Source organism: Oryza sativa, chromosome 12 (assembly GCF_034140825.1).
Source record: "Oryza sativa Japonica Group chromosome 12, ASM3414082v1".
In the NCBI taxonomy this organism is placed as follows: Eukaryota; Viridiplantae; Streptophyta; class Magnoliopsida; order Poales; family Poaceae; genus Oryza; species Oryza sativa.
The window spans coordinates 23,466,134-23,486,911 of NC_089046.1; the positions used below are offsets into that span (position 1 = coordinate 23,466,134).

Genomic DNA, 20,778 nt, shown 5'->3' on the forward strand with positions numbered 1-20,778 from the left:
TTTTTTTCAAAAGTGATATCTGACGTGGTATCCCTAACTCTCCAGCAATCCAGCAATCCCACGGTGTTTAAGTAAACAAATATTTCATCCATATCCCAAACATTCTATTGATACCTAAGTAATACCACAATATTATTTCTTCTTCCAAAAATACCACACGCATCACCATGTTTATTTTTGTGGACAAAATTGCCTTCACTGTCTCCCCTCGAGTGAATCAGCTACAAAATTCTCAGATGGACAGTGAGATTGTTGTCGTCCCACGCCGAAGGTGACAACAAATTTCCACACAAAGAATGTACTACCTCTCGCTCGTGGACGATAGTCGTGACGCTGGCAGGATGTGCATCTTGCTCCGCACCTTTACATGGTGCGTTGTACTGCCCAGGTGAACATCAAGCACATGTGTTCGTGTTCAGCAGTGACACATTAATCAGTTGGAGAGCAGCAAGACAACTCACACACATCCTCGTACATTCACAGCAAGAGCTGTTCTTGGCTTTAGGGAAGAGGTACAACATGACAGGAGAACACCTCGATGCACTTGGGGTTGCTACGCCAATCCGTGCTAGTCGGCTCCCACGGCGGCAATTGGGAGAACTGCCACGGCGATCGCGGTGGCAATGGTTGAATCGACCAGGGGCAATTTTGTCCATAGAATAATATTTCCTAGTTGTCAGCTAATTTTTGTGGTATTCTTCGAAAAGATGCTTCTACCTTTTGGCATGCAATGAAGGTGGAAAAATCTTGTGGTATTACTTGGTACCTGTAAAATGTTTGTGGTATAGATGAAATTTCCCCATAGTTTTATCATGTGTGTGCATATGCTCCATCTGTATATTATAATAGGTGTCATCAAATCGTCGACAATAACAAAGGGCATGTTTGGGGGAGCTTCTGGCATATAGATTTTCGTCCAGATTTTGAGAATCCTGAACTAGAAACCAAAAGCTGGGAAATCCAGCTTGTCCAGATTCTCAGAAGAGCTACCAACCAGCTGCTTTTCATAATCTTAAGTTTCCTCAATCATGCCCAAAGAACACTTTAAGAGACTGGTATTTGGCTCCTCTACGGCATTTAGGACTGGCGTAGCCTCCCGCGCAAGCTGACATGTCACTGCACCCACGTTGGGATCCGGTGGGATTTCGCGAGCACCCGTCGGCCTGTGTGTTCATGTCATTGTTGGTTGTGTTGCGAAAGAAACCTTTATTTCATCAATAATTTGTATTAGGCCCCTACTCTTTAGTTTCTACGTTCTGAATTATTACGAACAGTCCCTTTACAAAATGACATATTCTATACGAAGAAGCAAAAAATAACATAATAGGACTGCGCTCGGAAAATGGGAAATTAAGGGCTTGTTTGCAAAAACTTTTATCCTTATCACCCCTCCCATGAAACTTCATGATCTATGATTTGGCTATTGAGATCTGCCAAGATTGTCCCCTTCTTTTTGTAGTTCTTGCAGTATATGAAGAACCCAGATTGTCCTTTTCCTTTTTTCGGTTCTTGCAGTATACTGAGTCTGTTTGTGTTATGAAGGCCTGACTAAGTGTTAGGTTGGACCTAAATTACGTAATATGGTTGGTGAGTCAGAACAACGTAGTGGCCTTGGTGTTTGGCAGTGTTGGGTTGTGCTAACTGGCATATATTTTTTATGACATGGGCTTCATTTACAAAAAGCCTTATGTTTTTTTTGTCATAGCAGTAGCCTCATGGTTGCTTGCAATGGCAGTAGCATACTAGCATGAGGTATTTCGTCGGGCCTCTGCTTCCCATGGAAAAGAAGTGGCTTCATTATGGCCTTCTACACTATTAATCAAATTGAGGCATTGCATATAGCACTATAGTTCTTACCAGAACTATATATCTCCATGCTTCAGTTAAATAGAAGAACAAGCCTCAATTCTTAACAGTACCATGTTAATTCTCATGCGTTGGTTGCTCCTGCTTCACTGATTGCCCACAATGCTGAAGGCCTGAAGTGGATGGGAAAGTGGTGATTGAGAAGATTGAGGACAGTGAGTGGGAAGTCGGTTACAATGCGATGAACAACAAGTATGGGCACTCAATTGAGGCAGGTGTTATCGACCCAGCTAAGATGAGAAGATGCATGCTCTAGATGGTTTCTTGCAGAGTGGAGGTACAATGCATGGTACAAACGCCACATGTTGTTTGACCCAACATTCAAATACAAATGTTAGGTCTATCATGCATGTTTTTTTAAACCGAGCCAGCCTTGGCTGGTGTTAAGCCTGGGCAAAAACTGTACAGATACCACAGGTGGTCTAGAGAGAGGAAACAAAATAAAGAGAGAGAGGAAGAAAGCATATCATAGTGAAAAGGCCTATTCTCCTGGCATCAATGCGATCATCCCTTTTGCTCCATCCATTTTCCATGTGGCCGATTCTTCCATGGTCTTGCTCAGTACTTGCTGATGTGTGGACTCTTCCGCCCCGAAGACTGGGTTGTTGGGCTCGGTCCAAATTTCCAAGAAAAGTATAGACACTTTATATGCATATAGAGTATAGCCAGCCAAATTATCACTGCATTTTGCTTAATACCTGTAGAACAGATTATTAGCATTTGCTTTTCGCAATTCTGAGATGAGATAATCAGGTACTCACCCCCCCCCCCCCCTCCCCTGCTTTTCTATGGCTTCATCTTAGCCATAGAAAACAATTGATGGCATGGATTTAGTCAAATCCACCGGGTGGAGTTGTAGCCAACTCCAGGAGATCTGGACTCCCACAGGGACATAAAAAAGAATAATATAAAACAAATATTACGAGATATTTTAGACCATGTATCGTAGTATTCGGTATTCGGTAGTTTTGTAATTATGTACTTTACCAATTCAATTATGCAAATGCTAGGACTAATACAAATTGTAACTTAGCATTTGCTTCAATACATATTCTAAAGTTCTCTCCGTTAATTAGTATTTTTAGCACTTCCATCAAGCTGCAGTTCAACATTGCCATGGTACCCTCGAGCAGTTCAGTGCCCTCTTGTCTTGTCTCCAGAAGCACCGGCGGCGCCATTGTATCGCAAGACTATTCCTTCGCCATATATACACCAAGTTGCTGGCTACACCTTCGTCGTGCTTCATCGTGCTCCCTGATGGCTTCTTCAATGGCACAGGGGTTCGGAACCCAGCCCAATGCCTTGCCATGATGGTGGGTTCGATTATGCTATCAAAATCAACATCTATGTGTTGTTCTAAGTGTGGGTTTCCGTGATGGAAATTAGACTGAATGTATGCTGTTGGTTTGGATTTGATTCGATCTGTTCTAGAATGACTCACGATTTAAGGCCATCCCACCCTAAAATTTTACACTTGAACGTTCAAATACTTGCATGAAGTATTAAATATAAGCTTAAAAAATAACTAATTGCACAGATTGCGACTAATTTGCGAGATAAATCTTTTAAGCCTAATTTGCTCTATGATTTGACAATGTGACGGATTAATTAGGCTTAATAAGTTCATCTCACGAATTACTGTTGGATTCTGTAATTAATCTTTTTATTAGTATCCGATTACCCCATGCGACACCCTGTATAATACCCGATATGACACGGTAAAACTTTAGACTCTGAATCTAAACACCCCCTAGATGGAAAAAGATATGTTTGCCCTTGTGCTGTCAGGCTGCTCGATCTAGAGCTGATTGCAGTCTAAGTTGACGGCAAAGGAGAGAGAAGTGACGGAAATGGAAGAAACTTTAGGTGCTATTAAAGTAAACTAGTAATTTTTAGTGTTATAAATCTAAAAACGTAAACTTTCGATGCTATACAACCAATCTTCCCAAACTTAAATCCCTCGTGAACTATCCAAAAGACGCCTAAGATAGTACATGTTGGGCCTAAAGAATTTAAAAGAACACTCGGGTGTCTCAGTAGTAGCAACAGTCCTTTCCACCTATCAACATCAATATATCCGTACACCTGCAACTGCAAGTGCAACCCTGCAATCAGATTTTTCTTCAAGCACGGTTTCTAGGCTGAACTCCATCATCAGATCGCATATCCAAGGTGGTATTGATATGGTACTGATATGTGATGATTTGCAGATAAATTGGTCTTGTCGAAGATAAATTGGCCTGCTTATAGACTGCAATTCAATATTAGGGAAATTCCTGAGATGCTTCACATATACATGATCCAAAATCCAGGTTAAGAAATCCAGGAGAATTAAGAAAAAAAAATACAAATTGGATCAGTAAACTGAACAAATTTATGAAGAAGACAAGAGACACATATGCATCGCATTCATCACGACTCAACACTGCCTAATCCCATCATATCAAGAAGTTTATAATTTTCGTTGATCCAGATAGGATTTAAAGCACTAAGCCGTCAAAGTCATACATTAGTATGAATTTCAGACAAAAGACAATATAAACAGAGTACATTAATGGCATAACTTAAATCCCTCGTGAACTAACCAAGAGACGCCAAATATAGTAAACGTTTGGGTCTAACAGAATTCAAAAGAACACTAGGGTGTCTCAGTATCAGCAACAGTCCTTTCCACCTTAGCAACATCAATATATGCATACACCTGCAACTGCAAGTAGAACACTGCAATCAGATTTTTATTTCAAGTACCATACATAGCAAAAATAAAGGGGGTATAATGGTAGAAAACTATGCGTATCCAAGCAGGACAATTTGCAATCTAACTAACTGCTGCATACATAAATAGTACAACTGAGAGGATTCATTTCTTAAATTGCGGTGTTAATGCATACAGAACACTTCTGTTGCAGTTAGTATGTGGCAAGGAAAGCTGCTTCGTAGTAAAAGAAACACAGAACAAGGCAGCTCTTAGATCTCCTTATCATGGAGGAATTTAGGATAATAAGTGGGCATATCTTAAACCCAACTTACTGACCATTACCTTAACAACGTAAAAGTGAAGTCTCACTAAAACCCCATGTGGCACAAAAAACAAAAAACATAAAAACACAATGTTGATGTCGGGATATAATAGATTCGATCAATACTCAGAATCTCCTTTGATGCTTATTACTGCTGTTGGACTAGGGAGTTAATTAATGTTCCATAAAAAAACGACATTTAAAGTAAATATCCATTTTTTTCATGAGTATTCATATTTTTCTTACTAACATAGTTTCTTACAACTTGTTCATAGCCATTTGAGGTGAAAATGTAGTACGTATCAAACTGGCACTTGTCTTAGTACATGAACATGTTCAACATAAAAAATAATATTCTGACAGCTGTAAACCAGTGATGAAAAACTTCGAACTGAACCTAAATTGAAATTGTGAGACTGCATGGATGCCAAAATGAGGTACAAAAAACAAGAATAATGTAGCTCAGAGTGGAATGAATAACACAGTATCAAGACCAACATAGTCTAGTTTTGTGTACAATAAGTGAGGAAGAACACATCGTCATACCAAACAGAAAGAGTAAAAATACTAGAATAGATCAATGCAATGCAACTTCTTTGGCAAAATACATATTCCATTCTTGCAACAAAATATGCCAAAATAAGATATTTCAGGCATGTAAACTAAACATGCACTTGATACTTACCAAAGTATATGACTGATAAACAGCTTCAAATGAACTAATATATTTCCTCATCACGGCATCTACAAAATGATCTATCAAAGGGATCATCTGTAGTCAAATCACTGATGTGCTTCATGTGTACCAAACTATCCACCCCATAATCAGCCTGAAAATCAAATGTAACTCTTCGTGAAGCTCTGCCATAAAGCTGTAGCTTCTGATTTTGTTTTTCAATCCATTTTGCTTCACATTTGTCACGACGGGCTACAAGCTTGATACATTCTAGCACTCGAGCATTTAACACAAAGAACCTGATGAAGTTCAAATCTAACATATTTCCCTGATAGTTTATAAATTCCACCATCTTGAGATGTAGATCAAAGCACTCAAGTGAAACATTTCGCCGTATATTCTTTAAGTTCCCCTGATTGAATGCCTGACAAGAAAACAATTGAGTTGAAAGAAACACGATATCAGCATAGATCCAAGAAGAGGACTGATGCCGTAGCCCATAGCATAATAGAAAAAAAAGAGAGTGTTTATTCACTGAATTTAACAAAGAAAAAACACTCACCACAATGTATAGCTTTTCTACGCATGGAAAGCATTTTATGAAGTCAATAACAACATCCAGATCAGGAGTGGTGTCAAGGGCTAAAATCTTCACACTGCGCATCACATTGGACAGACTAACAGGTACCATCTTCTGAAATAGACATGGTGAGTGAACTGTATGAGTGAGGAATTTAAAGAAATAGCATATTAAGACATATAAATGCCTGCATGATATGTGCATGCAGCTACCTGGAAAACCATGGTTCCAAGCTCAAGTGTGGTAATTTTATGGCTTAGATAGCCCAATGTCTTCAGTTTCGGTGCCTGAATAACCCGAATAACAAAGTCACCCTGCCATATAGTGTGTGGGGTAAGCCTTTCCAGGAGTGGGGCATCCTCAACAATGACTTCCTCCAGCTTTTCATCTTTTCGGGTATCATTTGACACACCAAGGCTCCGAAGGGTCAAGGAGCTGATCCGGAGACGACGACAGCCCCTGTTCCAGCCAGCACCAAGCTCTCCAAGACAGGGCATTGTGACAGAAGAGCATGGAGAGTGCTATCTGAGATGTTCACATTGGATAGGGTGAGCTGCATAAGGTGTGGGAAATAAGCAGTCTCCATGGGAAACAGAAGCGTGTCACATGTTCCACTAATCCAGAGAACACGTAGAGTAGGCGAGAGACGGAGTACAGACCGCGGAACTGGAGGATAGCGAGAGCAATTATAATGATAGAAAAGTTCAAACTCCTGGAGGTTGTCAAGCCTAGGCGATCCAAGCAAGGAATCAACGACCGGAAAGTGGTTGTAGTCAAAGGTCCAGCTGACAGAGAATCGGCAGACAGGACCCTTGTGGGTTCGCAGCGTGCTGCGGATGGTGGCCACATCCTTAGCTATTCTGCCACCATTGACCCTGGCCTCAAGATTGAGAGGCGCGGATCGCCATAGGGGGCGCCACCGCCGCGAGAGCACCTGGGTGCGGGCCGCATCCTTGCCGGGGAGGATGGTGATGATGCCGATGAGGATATCATCTGGGAGGCGGTTTATCAGGTCTTCTCCTCCTCCGGGCGCCAGATGTGGGTTGCTGGATTCCTCCTCCAGCTTCCTCTTCTTGGCCCTTGTCACCACACCCATTTTCTTGGCCCTTTTTGCCACTCAACAAATCTGTGTGGATCAGGTACAAAACCTAACCAAGAACCTCTTATTCTTTGTGCGCAATTTTGATCAGGCACAAACCCTCTTCTTTGTTCGAGTGAATGAATGCAGACGCTACACCCCTGATTGATATCCAATGCAGACCAATAAACCCCCTGTCCCCCTGGTTTGGAAATGCAAAAATGTGGGGAAACGAACTTAATTTCTATGACATTGCAGGAAAAAAAAAGTCTATCGAACCGAATAAACATGTGGAATCCGAGATTATTATAGGAGCAAAAGGGAAAAGATTAGGGGGTGGGGAGGCAAACCCTAACCAGAAAATCGCTTCCCTCTCCGTTGAGCGGCCGCGTCTGGGAGTTCACCCTAACACATGTACACTCACCTTCGCTTCTCCTCCTCCGCCGCCGCCGCCGCCGCCGCCGATGGGGGAAGAGCGCGGCGGTGGAACTCCGGACGCCGCGATGGAGCAACCGTCCAGACTCCAGAACGAAGAGAGGTAGGGGGGACTGAGGAAGGTATTTGGGCCTGATGGGCCGTATATGGTCGTGGCCCAGGAAGAGAAAGGGGAGGGACGGCCCAATTTGATTGAGTTTTTTTTTTTTTTTGAGAATTAACTTGATTGAGTTGAATTGATACTTGACTTCACATTTTTCCCGAAATTAGGTGGAAGGTAGATTGACAGATTGTTTGGTATTTGGGATGAAGTTTGGAATTTTTTTTTCCGTATTTGGATAGATTTGTAGCTAGAGGGGATAGATTGGAGGGCCAAATAAAAATATTTCACAAATGATATTTGAGTTTACCTGAAGTATTTGAATTCTTATCAACCTCAAGGACAAGAGGATATCTAGTGGGGAAGAATATTGAACTGAAGAAGTGAAATCTCAAACAGAAATCTCTCCTCTCTTTCAACCCTCTCTCCACCTTTTAACCTTGATTTAGCCCATGGATCCAAACATACCACCCTAAGCTAATGTTTAGCCTATCAATTCATGACTAAACATTAGCTCTCAAAATTAACCCTGGGCTAATCTTCCAAATAGAGCCTAGCTAGCCTGAAATTTGTGCTGCCTGTGGAAATGCGGGTCAGTGCCGGAGTTGCACGGCCGCTGGATGGGCTAATGTTTAGCCTATCAATTCATGACTAAATATTAGCTCTCAAAATTAGCTCTGGACTAATCTTCCAAATAGAGCCTAGCTAGCCTGAAATTTGTACTGCATGTGGAAATGCGGGTCGGTGCCGGAGTTGCACGGCCGTTGGGTACATGCTCCCATGGGAGCGGACTACGTCTGAAGTGTGAAAGATGCACACCTCAGACGCGCTCCTCATCAGGGTTTTCACTTTTGATTTCGGCTAAAAATTCGGCAATTTCGGTAGAACCAAAATTTCGGTATTTTTGGACCAAAATTTTATGAAATTTTGACACAATTTAACTGAATTTGACTAAATCCATAAAATTTAAGAAAAAATGAAAATTTCAGTCAAGATATTGACTTATGGAATATCCGAAATTACCGAAATTTTGAAAATTTTGAAACTAAATTTCAATCCTTGCTCCTCACCGGCGGCTGGTACTGCACAGCTTAACACCCGCGCGTGTGCTGCCTTCTCGTCCTCCTCACCGTGAGGGCCTCCAAAGCCGACTTCATAGGGATTGCAATTTCGGTAAGCAACTATCATTAAAGATTTAATCATTTAATTTAAGTTATATCATCAATTAATGTACTCTGTTTATAAATTTTCTTTTGTCTTTCGTGTCAAATCCTGTGGCGATGATACGACTGAAGTTTAATATATTTGAGAGGAATAAGTACTTAATGATCAGTAGTGGGTAAATTTAAGTTGCTTGCATGCAAGTCGGTTGTCCACATGGCAGTTATCTAGCGAGTGGGGGTAGCACGAGACCCTTATTTGTATCCGGTCTCCACGAGACAACATATGTTTTCCCTTTACTAACACACAAGGCAAGCAAGTACATTCACGCCCTATATGACCTTCTATGCATTAAAAAACTCATCAATTATATGTGACTTTACTCTCTATATGGTATGGTCTCCCTATAAATAAACCCACATATCTAGACAAAGAATGCAGCTCCATAATTCTATATCTATCTTACTTTCATCAACTATTAAAATGAGATATTAGAGAGAACCAAAATAGTATCTATACTCCGCCGCTACGATATCGACTTTTACGCATACACTGAGAAATATACAGTAGATAAACTATTCACTAGCGATAATTTCGACTATTATTTTTAAACTGACAAATATACAGTAGATGAACTTCTCAATAACTATATTAGTGTAAAGGACTGCTCTAAATCTAAAATGTTTTTATTCCTCCGAAGGCGTTTTGTTGTTGTTCAATAGTTAATCTTTGAATGTTCATATATGGTTTTACGTAAGAAGATGAACCTAGACCTATTCCATTGCGAAACTTTGGTTAATTAAGGTGGCCAAAAGTGAAGTTTACTTAAAAACAATATTTACTAAGTGAGATAGATCGATTTTAGCTCAATTTTGAATGAACAAAATTCCTTATATATATAAGATTAGAAAGCATGTACATAAACCCTCAAAGGTGTTGTTTAGAGCTCTACCAAAACAATTTCAACGCGAGCCATGACATGGCACGTATTCTTAAATTTGAAGAAAAACTAGCACTGTTGCGACTAAACGCTCTCTAAAGCACCGCTAATTTCAGGTCCAGTTGCTTAATGAATTGGCTCAGCTTTTTAGTAAGTTGCAGCTGAGCTAGCTGTCCAAATCACCCGATTAAGTGTAGCAGAGTCACAGAAGTGCTGCGGCGCCGCGGCAACGGAAGGGCATGAGTGAGCTTAGCGTTTGGCATTAGGATTTCAGAGAATCAGATGTCATAGTGGGTTTGTTCAATCTCTCCTCCTCTACTTTTGTCAATGATATTTGATTCTCATTTCACCGATCAAACCAATGAACTAAATTCATTTCTTTTTACGCACCAACAGACAAATAATGTAGCAAAATAATTGAGAGGATGGTGTTGGTTTGCATTTGCCGTGATCAATTGGGATTATTGATTTTGCTTCACCGCTACTCCAACTTGAAAGATTTTGTGTTTTGCTTCACCGCCACCAGCACCAGGTGAGATCCTCACAGCCACTACAATGGTGCAGGCGTCCGTGCATGGATTTTGCTTGTTTGTTGTACCTGTGTCTCCAATCTCCTTTGCTCGATATGGTGCATGCTGACAAGTACATGCCAATCCATGCTCACCATATGTTTGTAGAAATGCCAATCAAATAGAATGCATTTTTCTTCTCCAAATTCTTAAGCTCCATTTTCTCACACACCTACTCTATGACAAATTGTAGGTTTCTTCAGACATGTTGATTGTCTTGGTATTAGGCGACTAAGTCATTCATAATTGTAGGTTTCAACCATGTGTTGGATCAGACCCGGTGGCATGAAACCTTGATTCGAAGGCATAATAATAAAAAAACTGAGTTTATGATTTGTGGTACCTCCACCTATTGATCTTGGACTGATCCTTTCTCTATTTCATATGTGCACCAAACAAATTCATTTTATAATGATCCTAATGATAGTGGTTGGAACAGAAATACCATATGACCTTGAATTAATTAATCATAACGACGGTAGTTGGACAAGAGTATGGACATGTAAATTTTGGTCCCTTTGGCAATTGGCATGGGAGCTGTATATTTTCACACAATTTTTTGCACTGCTACTTATAACCTTGCTGTGACCCGTAGGTTGTCAGCCAACAGTGGATGTTTGCACTGCTACCACTGCAATGGACAAGTTATTTCCCTCTGTGCTCCCTTCGCCCTACTGCAAGGTACTTTATTGGTTATAGTTGTGAATTATTAATTTACTTGCATACATTATATAGGAAGAGGGTACCCTTGCCGACATTACTAACTTAGGTGTGGCATATCTTAGAGGACAACATGACAGAGAGAGATGTATATATGCTTCCTTGACGATATTTTATTCATATCGTGCCTAGAGTTAAATTCACAAGGGATATAAAATAATGGAAAAAACAAGGTTAACCAATCTACTGCATTGCATCTTGAAAACCAATTTATGTTTATCATAAATGAATTGTTGCTCGCATCAATTTTTATAAAGCAGTCGGTATATCACTTAGATCATGTTATTCGGGGATTCACACCGCATATGCTATATATTAATATTAAGTCACTTGGTTGACTATAATTATCAAAACCACTCGGTTGGTTGGATTATTTACTCCTTGACTATATGTTCAGTTTGTTCAACTAACCACATAGTCGGGGGCTACACCTATTAGGTGCATCGACTTTATTTTTCAGCCCTCCACAGTCTTCTGATTTGGTAAAGGTACTCGGGAGACCATGGCAAAGATGATTGAAGCACTCGGCTTTGGAGTAATCTGGTTCGAGAGAAGATTATCTTTTCGACTGTGAAGGTCTCAGGGGCTACTGTGGAGATTATGGGTACCCCATACCTACACGGTATGGTTATCCGACTGGTTATAGGGGATAACTTATATCTATAGAATATGTAACGGATCATGACTTGGGTATTACGTTTCCTTATATATTATGAAACGGACTAAAGTCCTAGTTTGATAAGATTGTAAAGTAGATTTAGGAAACCGATACCGTATTGGTTAAGGTTTCTATCTTATAATCCTGCCCCCCATCCTATATAAGGTGGGCAGGAGGACCTCTAGGGGGCATGAGACATAACTAGATCGTCAGATCAATACACACCCGGCGGATTCAAATCTCCAAACAGGAGTAGGGTATTACCTCTCATTGAGAGGGCCTGAACCTGTCTAAATTCTCGTCTCCGCATCCATCCACTTTTAGATCTCGTGTAGTACCCTCTTTTATTATTGCCGAATTCATGTTTCGACAGCGTTGGCGAGGCGGACGAGGCCCGCACGGCCGCGGGCGGCGTGCCGTCCTCAGCCTCGGCGCGGAGCTGCGCGTTGGCGAGCTCGCGGTTGCAGCGCTTCCTGCCGTCCTCAGCCGCCGCCCCCGCCGCCCTCTCTCTCCTCCCTCCCCTTGCTGCAGCGAGCGGCGGCGAGCACGGCTAGGTGGCTTCGGCCGACGGCGAGCGATGGCGAGCACGACGGGGAGGGCGAACTGGCGGAAACCGCGAGGATCCTCACCGCCGCCATTGCTGCCCAAGCTTTTTCGCGTGGCTATGTATACATGCACACAGCCACCAGCTCCCTTGCTCATCTGCATGCGGCCGTGTTGCTACTGACCAATGCCCAGCTAGCAAGCTCCACTACAGCTTTGACCACTGAGCCGTTGCTGTTCACCTGTCTCCTGAAATGGACAAATAGTTGGGAGTCATCAATCGTCTTCTTCGTCTCCTCGCGATCTGATTCTTTTCTGTCACCGTGTTATGGAGGTGAGCCATGGAGATATGCTTTGCATTTCGTTGCCTTTCTTCTTCACAACACAAGCAGAGAAAAAAGAGGACCTCTTCAAGGTTCCCCGGTTCCCGGCCAACCCCTACAACTGCAGCAAGGGGAGGGAGGAGAGAGAGAGGATGCGCCAAAGGGAGGAGAGAGAGGGAGGGAGGAGAGAGAGGGCGGTGGGGGCGGCGGCTGAGGGCGGCTGAGGACGGCAGGAAGCGCTGCAACCGCGAGCTCGCCAACGCGCAGCTCCGCGCCGAGGCTGAGGACGGCATGCCACCCGCGGCCGCGCGGGCCTCGTCCGCCTCGCCAACGCGCCGCTCCGCGCCGAGGCCGCCGCCCTCAGCCGCCGCCTCCGCGTCGCCGTCCGCCGCCGCCGCAGCTCCGCGCCGAGGCTGCCGCCCTCAGCTGCCGCCTCCGCGTCACCGTCCGACGCCGCCGCAGCTCCGCGCCGAGGCCGCCGCCCCCGCCTGCCGATGACCGTGTGAGAGAGAGAGGCGAAGAGTGAGAGAGAGAGGAAGGGTGTATGACAAGTGGGTCCCACAATTGTTATATATATATAGAATGCTGACTGGACTGCCACGCATACGCCACGTAGACCAAAACCACCGCGGATTGGATCGAGGGGGGTAATTCGTCTGTTTTGTATAGTTAGGGGTGAAGAATGTCCGGTTTTATGGTTCAGGGGGTAATTCGGACGACCACGATAGTTCAGGGGGTAATTCGTACTTTTTCCTATCTCTAATAATTGTATAATACATACTTACATGACCAGTTGGTGGCGGTATCTGTTACAGGACATGGTGGTAGCATAATATCCAATGGAACGCAGTAAAGATAATGTGCGGTGACGTGATGATGCATGAATCTCCATTGAACACATCAAGTGTTCCAGCTATATGGCACTATACTGCTAACTGGCTTCTGGCTTTGATTGCACATTGGATAATTCATTGAAGTTAGAGTGATCAATTATCTCTATGTTTATGTCATTGTTCGTAGCTAGAAGTATGGATATATTATACATAGCAGACATGCTTTCTTAATCCTTAGGTAATACTATATATGTTTCTTTTATGAAAATCTTAAAAGGTCTAACATCAATTTGTCCATACTTTGTTTGGATTTTATTTTTTGCAGGATAATGTAATAATACTGAAGATTGACGGAATATGTGAGGGAAGATTATAAGGCAAATGCATCAGTATTTAGCTATAGAAAGCTTTAGTTTCCTATTAATTAGAAGTTACATGAATTTGTATAGTTTATTTTTTTGTGCATTTGCACATTTTTATTTGGATGTACAATTGATCTGTAAATTTCACTACTTATTAAGTAATATATTTTCAATTTTCTATCCAAGGTTGGCTGTTGTGGTTTCTGCTAGTGAAAGTATTATTTCAGTTTAAATACTCCATAAGTCCATATAGTAACATGGACAGGAATAAAAACACTCCTATGTTGAGACGTTTTGATATATCTCTAAACATCTGCTCTACCAATCTATAGCCATCTTTAAAACGTCTCAAATCTGGTAGAGGCATTAAAAAAACGTTTCTAAATTTTGAGATGGTCCCTGGGGAGGCGCTTCTATGTCGCTTTTCAAAAACACCTCCTTAGTCCCATAAGGACGGTTGAGAACGTCTCCCCACAGTAAATAAAATGTCTCCGTAAGGGTGTGTTTGTTGTATCGAAAAAAAAAAAGGTGTGTTTGTTGTAGTCAGACCATCAAATCTATAAGCCACTCATCTGATATCTTATTGTGCAAATCTGTCTTGAAATGCTCATGCTTGAAAATATGTGCTCCACTCAATCATCAATAGATTAGTTTGCAGAAATTGAATAGAATAATAGAAATAACCAATACAGCCAAATAGGCAGCAACCAGCAAGACCATGATTCCATTTATTCAGTGACTCACCGGATGCTAGTTTATCCTGCTTTACGGCCGGGCTATATATAGGAATGAACGGAGGAGTGCGCCGTGCTCTTGAAGAAGAGGAGCATGACGGAGCTTCTGCTGCTGCTATGGATTTTGCTTAATTTGCTGTTTTTTTTTTTTGGAGATGGCATTCTTGCACGAGTTTTTTGGTATCTTGGGGTATACTCCCTCCTTCCCTAAATGTTTGACGTCGTTGACTTTTCTAAACATGTTTGACCGTTCGTTTTATTTAAAAACTTTTGTGAAATATGTAAACTATATGTATATATAAAAGTATATATATTTAACAATGAATCAAATGATATGAAAAGAATTAATAATTACTTAAATTTTTTAAATAAGATGAATGGTCAAACATATTTAAAAAAGTCAACTGCGTCAAACATTTAGAAATAGAAGGGAGTATATTGGAGGAGTCGCTGTAGTGGGTGACGGGCGCACCGCGCGGGGTCGCCGCTGCTCTTGAAGATGCCGTGCCGTCGGTAGCCGATCGAGCTGCATTAGAGCACCCGCAATGATTATCTATAGGCTCTCTACAAGAGATCCATGTCAGCATATTTTCCTACTTAGAAGAGATTAAATGAAGAGAGAGAGCAAAGCTATCTACTAATCTGGAGATAGTCTATAGAGAAAAACGAGATAATGGATTAGAGAGCTATAGATACCCATGTAGACATACCATTGAAGTGGTTTACTATTAATTTAGTCTATTGTTGAGATGTACATATTTTATAGATAACATATTACTTTACCATTTCGGGTGCTCTTATGAGCGCGGATGGAGCGCACGTACGTGGCGGACGGCCTCCACGATCGACGTTGCCGGTAGCAGCCTCGCCATTGGGGGTGACAAAACGTCCATGCTGACGCCCCCGTACGCGCAGCATCTAGCTAGCTAGGCGAGGCCGACCTTGAATATGTGCTAGCTACTTTCTCTCGCGGCGTCGAAGGCGCAGACTCCGGAGACGGCGGCGACGACGCCTGCGCTGTCGTTGTCCGGCTCTCGCACGGGAACGGCACGGGCACGATTGATTCGGCATGCTAACAATTAGGCCCCGATATATGCCACGTAAGCAAAACACAAGGAAAAAAAAATGAAATGGACAAGAGGAGAAAGCCCTCTCGATCGTATGCACATCTTCCCATGTAATCTTGTCCACCTTTCGTTAACTCCTAAGCACATCTCCATACTAAGTTTTTATTTGACACAACTCCAGGCCTCAAATCAACCGTAGATTTGAAGTTTGTATAAAAATTATAGTGGTTTAAAATTTTAAACTTATCTAATTTGTGAACAAAATGACTCATCTAAATTTTACCAACGTAATTGTAGATTTAGGACCATATATTTATAAGGAGTAATACCTAACTACTCCAAGAAATCTTGGCACTGAAGTTGTGCTAAAAAGGTCGACCTAAGGGTGTATACAAATGGGTTCCGAATCCTCTGTCGTTCGCTCTGGCTAGGCTACGGCAGGGTGCCGTTGAGTGATTGGCCTTTCCTTTAATTAGGATGAATGGGCAAGATTAAATACAAACAATGTAACTGAAATCGCTCAAACCTCCCTGCTGCTCTCGCTCTTAGAGGAATCACAAATCTAGAAAAAACAATGGAATTATGGAGCTTGAACTTTCGATCTCTTGGACTGTTGTAGCATCGCCGCCAGCGATATCGCTGCATAGCCGCCCAAACATCCTCTCGCTTTGGATTAATCTCCATCTTACCGGGTGTGTCTGCTGCTCTTATTTTTGTCTCTTTGATGCACGGTGAGCCTGCTCTTCATCTAAAGTTCACTTTCGCTTTGCTGCATATTCAACAACTAAAGGGCCACGACGCGGCACCCTGCAGTAGCGAGGGTTAACGGGCCAGGATGTGGATCCGTATACGTGGATCACTTTATTCAACTTATAAATGGGTTGGCGGGATCCACTTACAGTACTCCTATATATCTGTTTGATAGAGTTTTAGGTTTAGCTTTATCTCTTTTAGAGTTCAGTAAAAAGTAGTTTCAGCTTCACTCCAAAATAGAAGTGGAGATGCATGGCTAGAGTGTTCTCGTAAATTGAGCTAGCATGGTGGCCCGCGTAGATTGCACGGCTAGCATCATTATATTTTCTCTCATATAATAGCATATATGTTTTCTCAATTTATTATTAAAATATATTAAAATGACAACACAATTTTAAATTTTGTACAGACTTTACTAAACTACCAATGTGTAACATTCATACTGTATTGTATATACATGATAGTTATTAATTATTTTTAATATCAAATTTTAGTTATTTTTAAATCGTATTCCTATATGGACTCTAGACTCGTCTTCCAATATTCTTATTTTTTTAATTTTAAATTTTAGTTATTTGTAAATTGTATTTGTATATAGACTCTAGACTCTTCTTCCAATATTATTTATTTTTAATTCTAAATTTTCATTATTTCTAATTAATTGTATTTCTATGTTAACTCTGAGCTTATCTTTTAATATTCTTTATTTTTTAATTTCGAATTTTCGTTATTTGTAAATTATATTTCCATATAGACTCTAGGTTATTCTTTCAATATTATTTATTTTTAATTCTAAATTTTCATTATTTCTAATTAGTTGTATTTCTATGTGAACTCTAAACTCATTTTTCAATATTCCTTATTTGTCGAACATGCATTTACCTAAAAGTTTCACCTTATATATAATTAAAGTGTCTACGAAAATTTCAACTTCTCAATATAGCTAGGCGATTTATTTAATTCTGCTTATTGTGAATAATATTGTTTCAATATGCTAAATTTACTTGAGACCATAAAACTTGTAGTTATGTGCCATACAAGCCCTGAAATTTGCAGATTATTTTAATTTTCTTAGAGAAAATAGCAGATTAAATTGGATTGAATAAGGTAGTTGGTGTGGCCTGATGATAACGACATGTACTAAGTATGGTCGATCGAAATCGAGTAAGCGAACGCGGTCTCGTTAATAATTTCCTGCGTTACAACTTACAAAGACATACCCTCTCATTTCTTGACTGGGCAGTCAACAAAAGAGAGATGCATCAATCTGAGCTTCATCGATCATATTCACTTCATTCATTCCGTCTGCTGATGCTTGATTACTCGATCTTGGCCATGCCCATGATGCGGCTGGCGGCGCGCACGGTGTTGTCGGGCGGCGAGCGGGGATCCACGCCGCCGGAGCCGGACATATAGTTCCGGACCTCGATAACTTGGAGCGGGGATCCACGCGACCTGGCGCCTCCCTGGCCGCGGCGGGACGGCAGGGCGCCGGCCGGCCGGGCGCGGGCGAGGCGAGTCGGTCTCCGGTCACGGCGGCGGCAAGCCTCCCAGATGGCTCGCGGCAACGGCCGGACGTGGGCGAGGCGAGCGCGGACGCCTCGCGCGGAGGTCGCCCGGTCACCTCCCCACTTGCGGCGGTCTCCGGTCACGGCGGCGGCGGCGAGCATCCCAGCTGGCTCGCGGCGGCGGGCGGCGAACCGGCGAAGCACACGGGATGGATGGATTGGGGACGCCGTCTCCCACCGGGATGGATGGATTGAGGATTATTTTGCATCTGCAGGTGGGCCCAAGCGTCATGTCCGTTGGATTTGTTTCCGATGGTCCAGATTTACCTAATATCACGTCGTGACTTACCTGTGCAATGTCACCCAAGCTGAGTCCCATACATGCGCATGAAAAGAAGCCACTTTCATGGTGGGACCCATACTAACAAGCTTTAGCCTTCTCTCTTTTCTGATCAACGATGCTCTTGTTGTATTGCATGCATAAAAAATATTTACTGAAAGAACTAACAATGAACTAGTACTGCTATATATCATGCTATAATTTGAACCTTATAAAATTTTAGTAAACATAATTTTGCTAACAAATGAGGTATATATTATTAATTAAACGACATAATGGTATATCAATCACTTTACTTTACACTATAAATCAACGCTATATTCCGGAAGAACTATTATGAGTTAGAACTTAGAACCACATAAAAATTGGGCTAATAACCTCATAAAATTGTTTAATTACTAACTTAAAATGCCTAATAGTATGTTTGTAGTAGTTGTTCAATTATTAGCAAATCACTTGATTAATTGCATATGGATAAACACAATCGCCAATTTGTCATCAGCACATGTTAAAGCTGTGAGCTGTGGCATTCGTGGTGGGATGACGACGTACACCATTAATTCTATAACGAACCTGGTTGGGAGTACTTCCGACAAAACTTGAATTCTATAAGTATATAAGTTCGTTGTTTTTGCTTTGTAGCTATAAGGTCACTGCCTACAAAGTGTCGAGAAAGTGATAGCGTTGGCTGCTGGATCGTCATCCTGTGATATAATGCAGGAGTCGCCCCGGCCCGCTCTACGAATTGAGCAGAAAGTTCATATATATAACTTAATTAGGAATAATTAAGGTTTTCTACAAACGAGTGCAAAGATAATTTATGATTTGATTGGTATACTTTGGCACTAAAAGTTGCAAGTACTGAAAGTAGATCCTTCACACACTTTACAGAATTGCTGCTAAAGTTTACTAGTATAGAATATATACCACATACGTAACAAACAAAAGCGTTACTGCTAACCAGTAACGTTCAAAGGGTAATGGAGTTGAATCATAGTATATAGAACGATCCGCGCATGTGTTAATCATGAGACTGCTATGGTGCTCTCTACTTGTAGTATTCTACTACAAGTAGAAGCAATCTGAGCCATTAATTTATAAGGGCAAATTAGTATTTTACTAATTTATGGTTAAGGGTAATTTTTAACTTTTACTTTTTTTTCTTAATAGTAGGATCAGTTCGTCTGTGTCACCGCTCCTTTCGTTCTCGCGTGCGCCCGACTCCGGCGGCAGTGCCCACTCCGGCATGTGCGAGCTCCTCCGTTGAACAGATAATACTACAAAGAACTACTGAACAAAGCTATATAGTCAAATCGAGGAGCAAGAGCAAATGTGCTGTTATAAACTCACCATGATTATCTTTAAAACCTATTTATTAGTTTCTCCACATGTTGTGTTTTCAGTTCTTAAAGAATTAAGCCATTAACATCGCTAAATTTGTCCAAGATGGTACCGAAGTATTTAAGTTCAGAGTGGTCATTTGCTCAGTTCAAAGCGATGCTCAAAACACCGTAATATTGATTGGCTTCGATGGCGTTGAAATCGTTGAATTGATCTGACTTCTTGTCGTGGTTCAGGGCTTCAGGCTCGCTAGTTATATGTCTCCTTCTCGGGCCTGGCGTGGAACGCATACTGATCTCTAGCATTTGAGCCGCTGGGCAAGGAGTAGCCTCCCGAGGCTGATCCCCCGCCGTAATCCCGCAACGATCTCATGGAAGCACGCCGCCGATCTGCTCATCGCATCTGCTCCGCCACACTCACCCTAAACCTAGCACGGCCCAACGATGCTCAAGTGTTTCTAACTGATATGCAAAATTACGAATTCAACCATCCCGTCCATATTTTTTGGACGATTATACCCTCTAACGTTTCTACTACCGCTATTTAAGATAGGAGTATAAATAGATCTGACCCATTAGATATAAAACGATCAACGGTTTAGATTAATTTATACTCCGAGTAGAAAGCACCGGAGTGGGACTCAATCATGACACGTTGAGATGTGCAACAACAGAGATACTATATATCTAACCTTTCTACTTTAGCCTCCTTGCCTTTATCTATCCGATTCATTGCTAGATGATATATACTTCCTCCGTTTAACGATGTAAGTTATTCTAGCATTTTCTATATTCATATTGATATGAATATAGAAAATACTAGAATGACTTACATCGTTAAACGGAGGAAGTATATATCATCGGGGTTGTCTCTTCTGATACAAGAATATAATTAATCTTGTAGATTATATTAATATTCTATAATTAATGAATTATCTATTTATACTACATACATCTCAATTACCAGTAGTAGAATTTACAAATGAACGGCTGAGATCACTTCTCTTTATTGGTATTTGTTTAATACTCAGTATATATTTAATTTAAATCTTGATGTCCGGGCACCATATGTACACAACCGTAAAGATACTCTTATCACTTCCTCTATTCCTTCCCTCGATTGTGCCTACAACCAGTTGATATCTTCAATGCCTATTAATTTTCTTTTCTTC

General features: G+C 41.5%; 1 non-coding gene across 1 annotated transcript; it reads right to left on the reverse strand.

Annotated features, from left to right (window-relative positions):
- Positions 1–4,274: 4,274 nt before the first annotated feature.
- Positions 4,275–7,745, reverse strand: LOC4352503 (F-box protein At5g03100). The gene is made up of 5 exons (XR_003239857.2): positions 7,645–7,745; positions 6,355–7,422; positions 6,125–6,256; positions 5,572–5,986; positions 4,275–4,573 (listed from the first exon to the last, which is right to left on the reverse strand). It is a non-coding gene; the product is annotated as an F-box protein At5g03100 (transcript).
- Between the last annotated feature and the right edge of the window lie 13,033 nt (positions 7,746–20,778).